Consider the following 11,241-nt stretch of genomic DNA (forward strand, 5'->3'; position numbering starts at 1 on the left):
TGTTCGATTCTGCTCTTAGGTACCTTTATTAGACAGACCCTGAGAGTTAAAGTACAGCTTTGAAAAGGATTTTAAAGGTTATTTTTTACTCATTTACTGGAAGAATCAAACAATTATCTAACAATAATAAAGTAGTTTCAGTACCTTTGTTTATTTTTACTCTGTGGCTGTAGAACCAATTACACATTTTAACTTACGTTACTTACTTACTTTTATTCTATTGAAGAATAAAACAATTGTAAAGAAACTAAAGTTAGTTTACGGATAAGGTTAGGGTAAGTGTTAAGAAAATAAAACATTTAAATCATTTTAAGAAAATACATTTGAAAAATGTAAAGAAGGTTTTTACTAAAGTATCGCATGATACTGAAGTATCATGATATTTCATGATACTAAAGAATTACAATATTTTATTATACCAAATTATTACATTATTTCATGATACTGAAGTATTACATTATTTCATGATACTAGAGTATCATGTTATTTCATGATACTGAAGTATCACGATATTTCATGAAAATAAAGTATCAAGATATTTCATTATAATTAGGTATCACGTTATTTCACGATACTGAAGTATCACGATATTTCACGATACTGAAGTATCACGATATTTCATTAAACTAAAGAATCACGATATTTAATGATAATAAAGTATCAAGTTATTTCATGATACTTAAGTATTAAATTATTTCATGATACTAAAGTATCACGTTATTTCATGATACTAAAGTATTACATTATTTCACGATAATAAGGAACTTGTTTTTTTCACGATACTGAAGTACCAAGTTATTTCATGATACTAAAGTATCATGTTATTACATGATATTACATGATACTGAAGTATTACATTATTTTATGATACTGAGGTATCACGATATTTCATGATTCTGAAGAATCACGATATTTAATGATAATAAAGTATCAAGTTATTTCATGATACTTAAGTATTAAATTATTTCATGATACTAAAGTATCACGTTATTTCATGATACTAAAGTATTACATTATTTCATGATAATAAGGAACTTGTTTTTTTCACGATACTGAAGTACCAAGTTATTTCATGATACTAAAGTATCATGTTATTACATGATATTACATGATACTGAAGTATTACATTATTTTATGATACTGAGGTATCACGATATTTCATGATTCTGAAGAATCACGATATTTAATGATAATAAAGTATCAAGTTATTTCATGATACTTAAGTATTAAATTATTTCATGATACTAAAGTATCACGTTATTTCATGATACTAAAGTATTACATTATTTCATGATAATAAGGAACTTGTTTTTTTCACAATACTGAAGTACCAAGTTATTTCATGATACTAAAGTATCATGTTATTACATGATATTACATGATACTGAAGTATTACATTATTTTATGATACTGAGGTATCACGATATTTCATGATTCTGAAGGATCACGATATTTCATGATACTGAAGAACTTGATAAGTAGTTATTTTATGATATTAAAGAAGTATAATGAAATGACACGACTATGCTTCCATTCATATTTAGCCAAAAATCTTCAGGGACAACATCAGAATGAGCATGTATTGATCATTCAAAACATGAATACTATAAAAGGCTACTTTTAAAGTACATTCATCCACTACTCTTCCCGTGATGAATGAGGCTCTGAACTGTGGAGAAAAAAAAGCTCAAAAAACCCCAGATATTTCGGATTAAAATTGGAATGAATGTGAAAATATAAAATCATAACTACATTGAAAATTGTGAACTACATCCACAGAAATAGAGAAATAACAATCAATAAATTGGATGACGTCATTCCCATGAATCGTGGCAAGTAAGGACAATAGCTACTGAAGGCAGTGAAAGAAGGTTTGAAGAGACTCTGCTGCTTCCACAGCAACATAAACACCTAAAAATACTTCTCATCTGCTGTGAGTCTCCACTGTACTTGTTTCCTTTGTGAACATCTTGTGTTGAGATGGCATCAGTAATTACTGGAGGTTAAATTTAGCTCTAGTTATACATTTTCCTCACCGCACTTTTATCATTCCTGTCTCCATGTCATGCATTATGAAAATCCCATTATGAAGTCTGACTTTGATTCATTCCTCCAGTCCAATCCTCAAATTCCCTTTTTACACTTTGGTCTGGAGGGTTTTCATGTTCAGCCTGTCGACGCGCTTGTGTTCTTTCAACAGAGAGAGAACAAAACAACGAAAACAACATAAGTTTAAATGAAGAATGAGTGTGTCGGTGAATCCCGAATGGACCGACTAGAGAGACAGCGAACGTCTTCGGTTTTTAAAGAAACTGTTGATTCTGTGATTGTTTCCAGGACACTTTGGTTCTGGTCCATGTAAGTGGTTTCACTGAAACCCATTAGATGGCTTCAGAGTGCGTTCAAGGCAAGAGTCGTTGTTCAGTGTCAGAGGATTAAGGAATAAGTTAGTAAGTAAGTAATGGTTATTTCTAGACCAGGGTCACAAAGCGCTTTAACAAACACAAACAATACACAGTTAAAATGTATACGTAATATAAGGGTTAGGTTATTTAAATCATGGCTTTGATTATATTTTGCAAATCAGACTTGTCAATATGTTAAATAAAACATAAATGTCTAAAATTCCCAGCAAAACCACAGACAAATACACCAAATATTAAACAATGATATAAAAATCAAATTTTGTCTCAAACACACACAAACCTGTTGTTGAGACTCGACAATGAATTATTGCAAAACGATTGGAAATAAGCCAAAATGGGCGCTCAAGATAAATATAATAAAAGTTATACGTGTTATCAGTGCCATCGGAACATTGAAGGTTTTAATTAAAAAAACAATTGATTTTGAAATTATTTGATTTTGCATTGCATTCTTAATTTGTTATATACGTTGGTATATTTACAATATATTTCATTACAAAAATATATATTTAGATTGAATTTCTTTAAAAAAAATTGAAATATATATTGAAACTTATCAAAAATATATTTGAATTAATTTATTCAAAAAGCAAAAACTAATTCACCTTTCAATATAGAATTCATTCATTCATTCATTTTCTACCGCTTACCGAGGTCGTGGGGAGACTGGAGCCTATCCCAGTATCATAGGGCGAGAGGCAGGGGACACCCTGGACAGGATGCCAGTTTGTCGCAGGGCACACAAAGACAGACAACCATTCACACACACACTCATACCTACGGAAAATTTTCCCAAAGTTATCAATCAACCTCTGTATGTTTCTGGACTGTGGGAGGAAACCATTGAGGAATGAAGCTCAACCAACACTGGTTTCCTCAGTGAAGCTCAGTGAGACACCGGAGCTGCTGCTGAACGTCCAGAGAGACCAGAGCAAGAGTGAAAGTGTTGTCTGGATGTGACACATGTCCGTCTGAAAGATGACACAGTCTCAACTCTCAGGACGACGTTTCGTTGTCTTGCGTTTGTTTTGCTTCGCTCTCACTCGTCACCTCATTGCAAAGGTGTTTTTGTGTTTCAGTTCCGCCGCACATCGTTCACACTCACGGCCGTGAGACACCGTTGACCCAGAATTCGAATCCGCTAAGTGTGTGAAAACAAAGCGATGCATAAGGCTCCGTGACGGATAAAGTTAGTCACACATGCTGGGTTTTTACATATTATCCAGGCCACTGACCATCCATCCTGAGTGCAGAAGTCTTCACCGCCTGCAGCTCACATCCTTGTGATTTAACACACTTTTCTGTTCAAATCCGGGCTAGAAAGGTCTTCACGTCGCGTCGACTGCTGCCTGTCGTTCCTGCAAACACTCGTCTCTCAGGGCCGCCTGTCGTCTTGTTTAAAGCTGCACTTTCTTTCATAACTTCCTCAGAGGCCGAGCCGACGCCGGAGCACGGTGACACCAGCGTCTGGAATTTTTACAACGTGTTACATCCATTTGAACTTTTTTCCTCTTTACTCGATGAGTAGATCGAATAAATATCCACTGAACACAAATGAATTCAAATTGGATGAAAAAGAAGAAGGATTTTTGTTTCATTTGTATCAAAGAAATATATTTAAGACATAAATTTAAGGTTAATTAAATTTCCACAGGAAAATGGAGATAAACACAACTAAAATGTTTTGTTGTCTTAGGGTCAAGATGACCCGAAGGCGCGGAAACACCCGAGAAAACACAAGGGATAAAGGATTTGTCACAAGTACCTTCTTCTTTGATTCCACTGCACACGTCGTGGTCTGTGACGCTGAGTTATCGCCATCAATAGAATTTCAAATGCAAAAAAATGTAGTTTTGGTATTTAAATAAAATGAATGAAAATCAGCCGATTGGATTTTTTATGTTGTTTATTTTGCATTTTGTTAACATTTTATTAGATTCACTGTCATAGTCTTTGATAACAATAACAAAAGACAAAAATTATAATAGTGCAAAATGGATTAAAACTGCCTCGCATGTTTGTTCATTTTAATGTAGCCAAGTGAAAATAAATGAGTGAAGTTAGAATTTTGGGTGAATCTGTCGATGAAATAACTGACTAGAAATAATAAAAATAATCTATACTAAAAATATAAAGAACAGAAATGGCATGACTGATCAAATCATGTATCGAAGCACTAATAAATCAAGGCACTGTTTTTGGCCTCTTTGTACTTTGTGGATGAATTAGGCCAACATTGAAAAACCATGTCCAGACACATGGCGGCTGATGGCGACCATTTTGTTCTGTAGCACTTTGAGCCGACTGACACAAGTGTACTTTATATTTTCATACAAATATTTTCTTATTTATATTTTCTAAGATTGTATCTATTATTACATTTCATATTTCATATTTTATATTTTATATTTTATATTTTATAATTTAGGTTTGACATTTTATATTTTAGGTTTTATATTTTATATTCAACATTTCAATTTTATATTTTATATTTTATATTTTATATTTTATATTTTATATTTTATATTTAACATTTAACATTTTATATTTTACATTATACATTTTATATTTTACATTATACATTTTACATTATACATTTTACATTATACATTATACATTTTATATTTTATATTTTATATTTTATATTTTACATTTTACATTTTATGTTTTACATTTAATATTTAATAATTAATATTTACGTTTTACATTTTATATTTTATGTTTTACTTTATAAATGTATAACTAAATATTTTTCTCTGCATTCCAGTCTCATCTCAAATTTAATAATTATGTCTTCAAAAATATTTGATAGTTATTAGTCAGAAGACACAATAGTCGCAACGAAGGAGACGTTCTGCACAGAAACATGGAGGAATCATGGACCTTCTTGCTCAGATAAACATATAATTTCTTACTAAAAATCCATGTATTCAAAACAAATGGTAGCCAAAGAAAGGAAGAAAAACAAAGTAACCTTTCGTCCTCGATGGAAAACTCAGCTTTTTCTTGTGAAGATGGATCTTCGATGCTTAAACGTCCTTCACCGCGGCCTCTGTTTTTGAGTGAAAACGAGTCCATCCATCAACATTTCTCACCAGGATCAAATGATCATGTCTTGGTGGCTTCACAAGTTTTCTGGGAAGTGTCTTTGCTAAATGGCGGCGTGAGATCTCCAGCCACACTTCTTCATTAACAAGCAGACGTGTATCGACTGTTCCTCCGCTGACCGAAGGAAACAACAAGAACACAGCCGTGAGATGAACCAAGATATTCGAGGCCCAGGAACATTTCTTAAGTATATTTGCGGCGCTGAGAGGGAGAAAGGAAGAAGGACGCCACGATTGGCTGCCGACCAATCAATGGAGTGATTAATGGAGCTAATTTTACCTGGACACTGTGGATCATTACTTCCTGCTCTCCTCCTCCTCCGCTCGCCAGGCTTGTGTGGAAGTCTAATGTGTTTGCTTCTCTAATGAGTGGCCTGGAGAGACAATGAGTCGTGCGAGGACAGATCCTATCGTCCAACATGGCCGACCCGCCACAAAGTGATGACAGAGCGTCTCCTCCACACCTGTCTGGAGCTCTTTTCATTGAGACGCCTTTCAATCGCTGGGTTCTCGACGTGTTGCTGTCGATATGTGTTCGACACAGGAGCAGCTGGAGCTGCAGCTCATTCCATGTAAAGGGGAGATCGTGGAAAATCTTTTAGGATCCACATCTCCGACTCACTGTCGTCAGGCTTTCCCCCCCGGAGACAGAAGGTCATCATTATGAGTCAAAACAAGGTTGTGATGCTCTGATGAAGCTTCATTAAAACAGTGTCATGTTGTTGAGCGGTCAGAAGGTGGCGCCATCAGTTTAGAAATGATGTGATGTTTCATTAGAAAAGTTCTTGAAAAATAAAAGGAAAATAGGGCAGAGAGCGCCATCTAGTGGACTCTGAAGATAATGACACTGCTTCAGGAAGCATCATGAGACCATCAGTATCGAACATCATCATCACAAGGACTATTAATCCAGGTTGTTATAGTTAGTAAGTAAGTAAGTAAGTAAGTAAGTAAGTAATATTTATTTATATAGCGCTTTTCCAGACCAGGGTCACAAAGCGCTTAAACAATCAAAACAATACTCAAAAAAGTATATACACTTTAAAGATCAAGATAATACTGAGAACAACACAGGAGTTCCAGAAAATCAAGGAAAAGCCTGAACAAATAGAAACGTCTTAAGATGTTTCTTAAAGGAGTCAGTAGATCCATCAAGCGCAAAGAGAGAGGAAGATCGTTCCAAAGCTTAGGAGCAACAGCCTGAAAAGATTTCTCGTCCTGGTACTGAGTCGTGTGCGTGGAACCATAAGTAGATTCTGATCCACAGACCTCAGAGCCCAAGCTGGGGTGTAAGGCTGGATCAGATCAGTGATGTAAGAAGGAGTCTGACCATAAATAGCTCTGAAAGTAAGAACCAGAATTTTAAAGTTGATCCTGAAAGAAACTGGAAGCCAGTGAAGAGTTTTAAGGATCGGAGAAATGTGAGTTCTTCTACTAGAGCGGGTTAGAATTCTCGCTGCAGAGTTCAGAATCAACTGCAGGCGAGACAGATCCTTCTTGTTAAGACATTACAATCAAAGATGTCACAAAACACATTTGATTATTTACTTTTGACAAAAAATTCTTAGAAAAAAAAACAAAAAAAAACATGTTGTTCATTACATTACATTAACCTTGACGGACTTTTTTCGTACTTCAATTCACAGACTTGTACAGAGGTGAAGAAGAAGAATGCAGACAGGGTGGAGTTAAGGGCGGATGTGAAGAAACGTTATGATGTAAAGCAGACGGTGCCCAATGTGTAAAGTACTATTTACCAAAAGTAAAGCAGTAAAGACAAGAGGAAACACTAGAAGCATTTCATGTCATTTAATTTCCTTAGGGGCCACATTTTATACAGTTTGTAAGGGGCTCATCGAGCACAAGTTAAAGAGTATAAAAAAGTTGAGGAAATAAAGTTAATATGTTTAATATTACTATTACGGTGGGTGGGTGGGTGGAGGGAGGGAGGGAGGGAGGGAGGGAGGGAGGGAGGGAGGGAGGGAGGGAGGGAGGGAGGGAGGGAGGGAGGGAGGGAGGGAGGGATGGATAAATGGATGGATGGATGAGTGGGTGGATGGATGGATGGATGGATGGATGGATGGATGGATGGATGGATGGATGGATGGATGGATGGATGGATGGATGGATGGATGGATGGATGGATGGATGGATGGATGGATGGATGGATGGATGGATGGATGGATGGATGGATGGATGGATGGATGGATGGATGGATGGATGGATGGATGGATGGATGGATGGATGGATGGATGGATGGATGGATGGATGGATGGATGGATGGATGGATGGATGGATGGATGGATGGATGGATGGATGGATGGATGGATGGATGGATGGATGGATGGATGGATGGATGGATGGATGGATGGATGGATGGACGGGTGGATGGATGGATGGATGGATGGATGGATGGATGGTTCCCATCTTTATTTCTCAGCATAGTGTTACGTTATAGAAAACCTTGTTTGTTTGTATTAATGATGGCGATGAATCGCATCAGTCCATGAATTATTTTTATTTAATCTGCTCCAAATCTTGGAGACGATCTGGTCGGAACCGCAGAAGATACGTTTCTAGGATCTAATGGACAGAAGGCAAGTGAGGCTGAGGCCAGCAGGGGTCTTCAATCAACGATGCCTCTCGTAACAGATGGTCCTTCGCGCCGCACACTTGACTCCATAAGCAGCATAATTCCTGCAGCTCCGTCTTCATCCGGCCGGTCGTTGCCACCTCACACTTCCATACCATCAAAGCAAATGTTCCCTCCAGGGAGCGAAACTTTTTCAGCTCAATCGATTCAAGTCGGTCCCGTATTAAACTCTGCTCTTTCCCATTTCCATCCCTCAGCACCGGCTGACGCTAATGTCGGGAACACGGCATCGCTCCGACGCTCTCGGCCTGAGCTCAGACGAAGGGGTAAACAACTAGAATTAGCAGCAAAGTCTTTCGTGTCCTGGAATGTACCGGGTTTGTTTTCATAGACTTGGAGGCGTCGTCGTAACAAGGTGTTCTGCTGGAGAACCAGAAGTCCGTCTGGTGGACGACTTGTTCATTCTGAGGCGATACACTTTCATAACGCGACACATCTTTGAGGCGTGCTGCAGCAGTCGCATTGATTTGCGGAGTCGATAACACGTACTTTTGAAAAAATTCTGTGGTTTTCGTCCTCAGGCTGGGTTTTTTTCCAGCAGCACCAGAACAGACCGGAGGGAGATGTTGCGACGATGCATGAGCCGTGTTTGTGGCTCGTACTGTTGTCGTAGCTCGTGGTCCTCCTCGCCAGGAACCGCTCGGAGCTTTGAAAGTAGATTTTGTAACAAATCTTTACTGTAGTGGAGCCGAAGAAATCTTCACATTTAGATCCGTGTTCATTGATTTTCTCTGATTTAAGATAAAATCAAATAAATCTCAACCTATTTTTTATATTAAAATAATATTGAATCATAACTAATAGTCATCCTCTGTGTATTAGTTAATTGTAATATAATGTCATACGGGGCTCTGTGTTGTTGTACGACGGACCAGATTAATGTCATCTTATTTTTCATGGACCTAAACCAAAACAAACCTCGCAAAAAAGAACATAAAATACACAATAAAGCTGAATCTGCAGCTGTTCTTGTTTCTCTGTAACAAGATGTTCCATTAAGTTTGACTCATATAAAGTTTATTTTGGTGTCTAAACAAGAAGGAGTTGTCTCGCCTGCAGTTAATACAAAACTATGAAGAATTCTGACCCGCTCTAGTAGAAGAACTCACATTTCTCCGATCCTTAAAACTCTTCACTGGCTGCCAGTTTCTTTCAGGATAAAATTTAAAATTCTGGTTCTTACTTTCAGATCTATTCATGGTCAGACTCCTCCTTACATCAGTGATTTGATCCAGCCTTACACCCCAGCTCGGGCTCTGAGGTCTGTGGATCAGAATCTACTGATGGTTCCTGAACACGGTTCAGGACCAGAGGAGAGAAATCCTTCCAGGCTGTTGCTACTAAGCTTTGGAACGATCTCTCTCTGTGTTTGATGATCTACTGACTCCTTCAAGAAACATTTTGAGACATTTTTATTTCTGCAGGTTTTTTATTAATTTTATCGGACTACTGTGTTTGTCTTATGTGTCTTGGCCTTTTAAAGTATAGATTTTAACTGTGTATTGTTCTTGATCTTTAAAGCGCTTTGTGTATTTCTTGATCTACGTGAAGCGTTTGATACAGTCAATCGTTCTTTGGTACTGCAGTTATTGGAGCGTTATTGAACAGGAGGTGTTACACTAAACTGGATTAAAAGTTATTTAAATAATAGGTTTCAATTTGTAAGAATTAATAATACGGTGTCACATTTTAGAAAAAGTGACTAGTGGTGTACCTCAGGGTTCGGTATTGGGACCCAAGTTATTTATACCTTATTTGAATGATATTGGTACAGTATTTAATACGTTGTTATAAATTTTATTACATTTTCAGACGATACAACTTTATTTAGTTCAGGACCAGACGTTACATTAAAGGAGTTGATCATGTTATCATTAAATGTAAATAAAACACAGTGTTTGGTGTTGTCAGGGCTAATTGTGAAATTAAACTATTACTGAACAGAGTAAAGGTTGAAAGAGTATTTGAGAATAAATTCTTGGGAGTAGATTTATATGATACATGTAGTTGGAAAGCCACAAACAGAATATATTAAAAATAAATTAGCTTAATCCATCAGTATCCTTTACAAAGCAGGGGATTTGTAGAACAATATTGCGTATATTATACTTTTCACTACACATAACCAGACACTATTATTAAACTCCAGGAAAAAGTCATTAGAATAATTAACAAAAATTATCAAGAAACCACAAATACATTATTTATAAAGTCTGGCATTTTAAAATGTGTTGACATTTTACATATAAAACATTAGAAATATCATTTTTGAGCCAAGAACAAAAGTCTTCTACATTTCTCTAGACTGAGAGAATATAATTATGATCTAAGAAGGTTGTGCGTCTTATCTTATGTGGACATGAATGAGTGTCAAAATGAGAACCAATGTTAAATAAAGACGTGTTTCATTTCTAGGTGTTTAATCGTCTTAGTGACGAACTGAAATTGAACTGGTGATTTAAAAAATATATATATGTAAGGACCACAATGTAGAATGACTGAAATGTGAAATGATTTTGGTTTTCTTTGTGTTTTTCTTCTGCATTGTATAGTTGGATGTTTTGGGGTGATTTCATGGATTGAATGCGTAGGTGAGGATGAACAGAACAGGTAAAGGTGAGCTTCAGCTTCAGCTCATTCCCTTTTCAGCTACAGAGTTTGTTTTTGCGATGAGAAAATGTAATTTAATTGTTTTATAATCAAATTAATTATTAATTAATAATTAATTAAATGATAAAAACAAATGTGCCGCCATATTGATTCTTAAGAAAACTTCATTTTTTGTTTACTGGTGTAAGATTCTCACGTTTATTGTGAAAATCTTACACCAGTAAACAAAAAATGAAGTTTTCTTTTATTGATCCATTTGATTTGATCAATTTTTTTTGTTTTTTTTATTCGGGATAGACGTATGAAAAAACATCCAATTATCAATTATAAAGAAAGAAAAATAAACTTTACTTTCTAATGTGACAACGACCCAGAAGTCTTTTAAAGAGCAATGAGCAAACATAGCTGACATTAACATGCAGAATATAACTCAATCTTTCTAGAA

This window comes from Callionymus lyra, chromosome 4 (assembly GCF_982586985.1).
Source record: "Callionymus lyra chromosome 4, fCalLyr1.hap1.1, whole genome shotgun sequence".
NCBI classification, from domain to species: domain Eukaryota; kingdom Metazoa; phylum Chordata; class Actinopteri; order Syngnathiformes; family Callionymidae; genus Callionymus; species Callionymus lyra.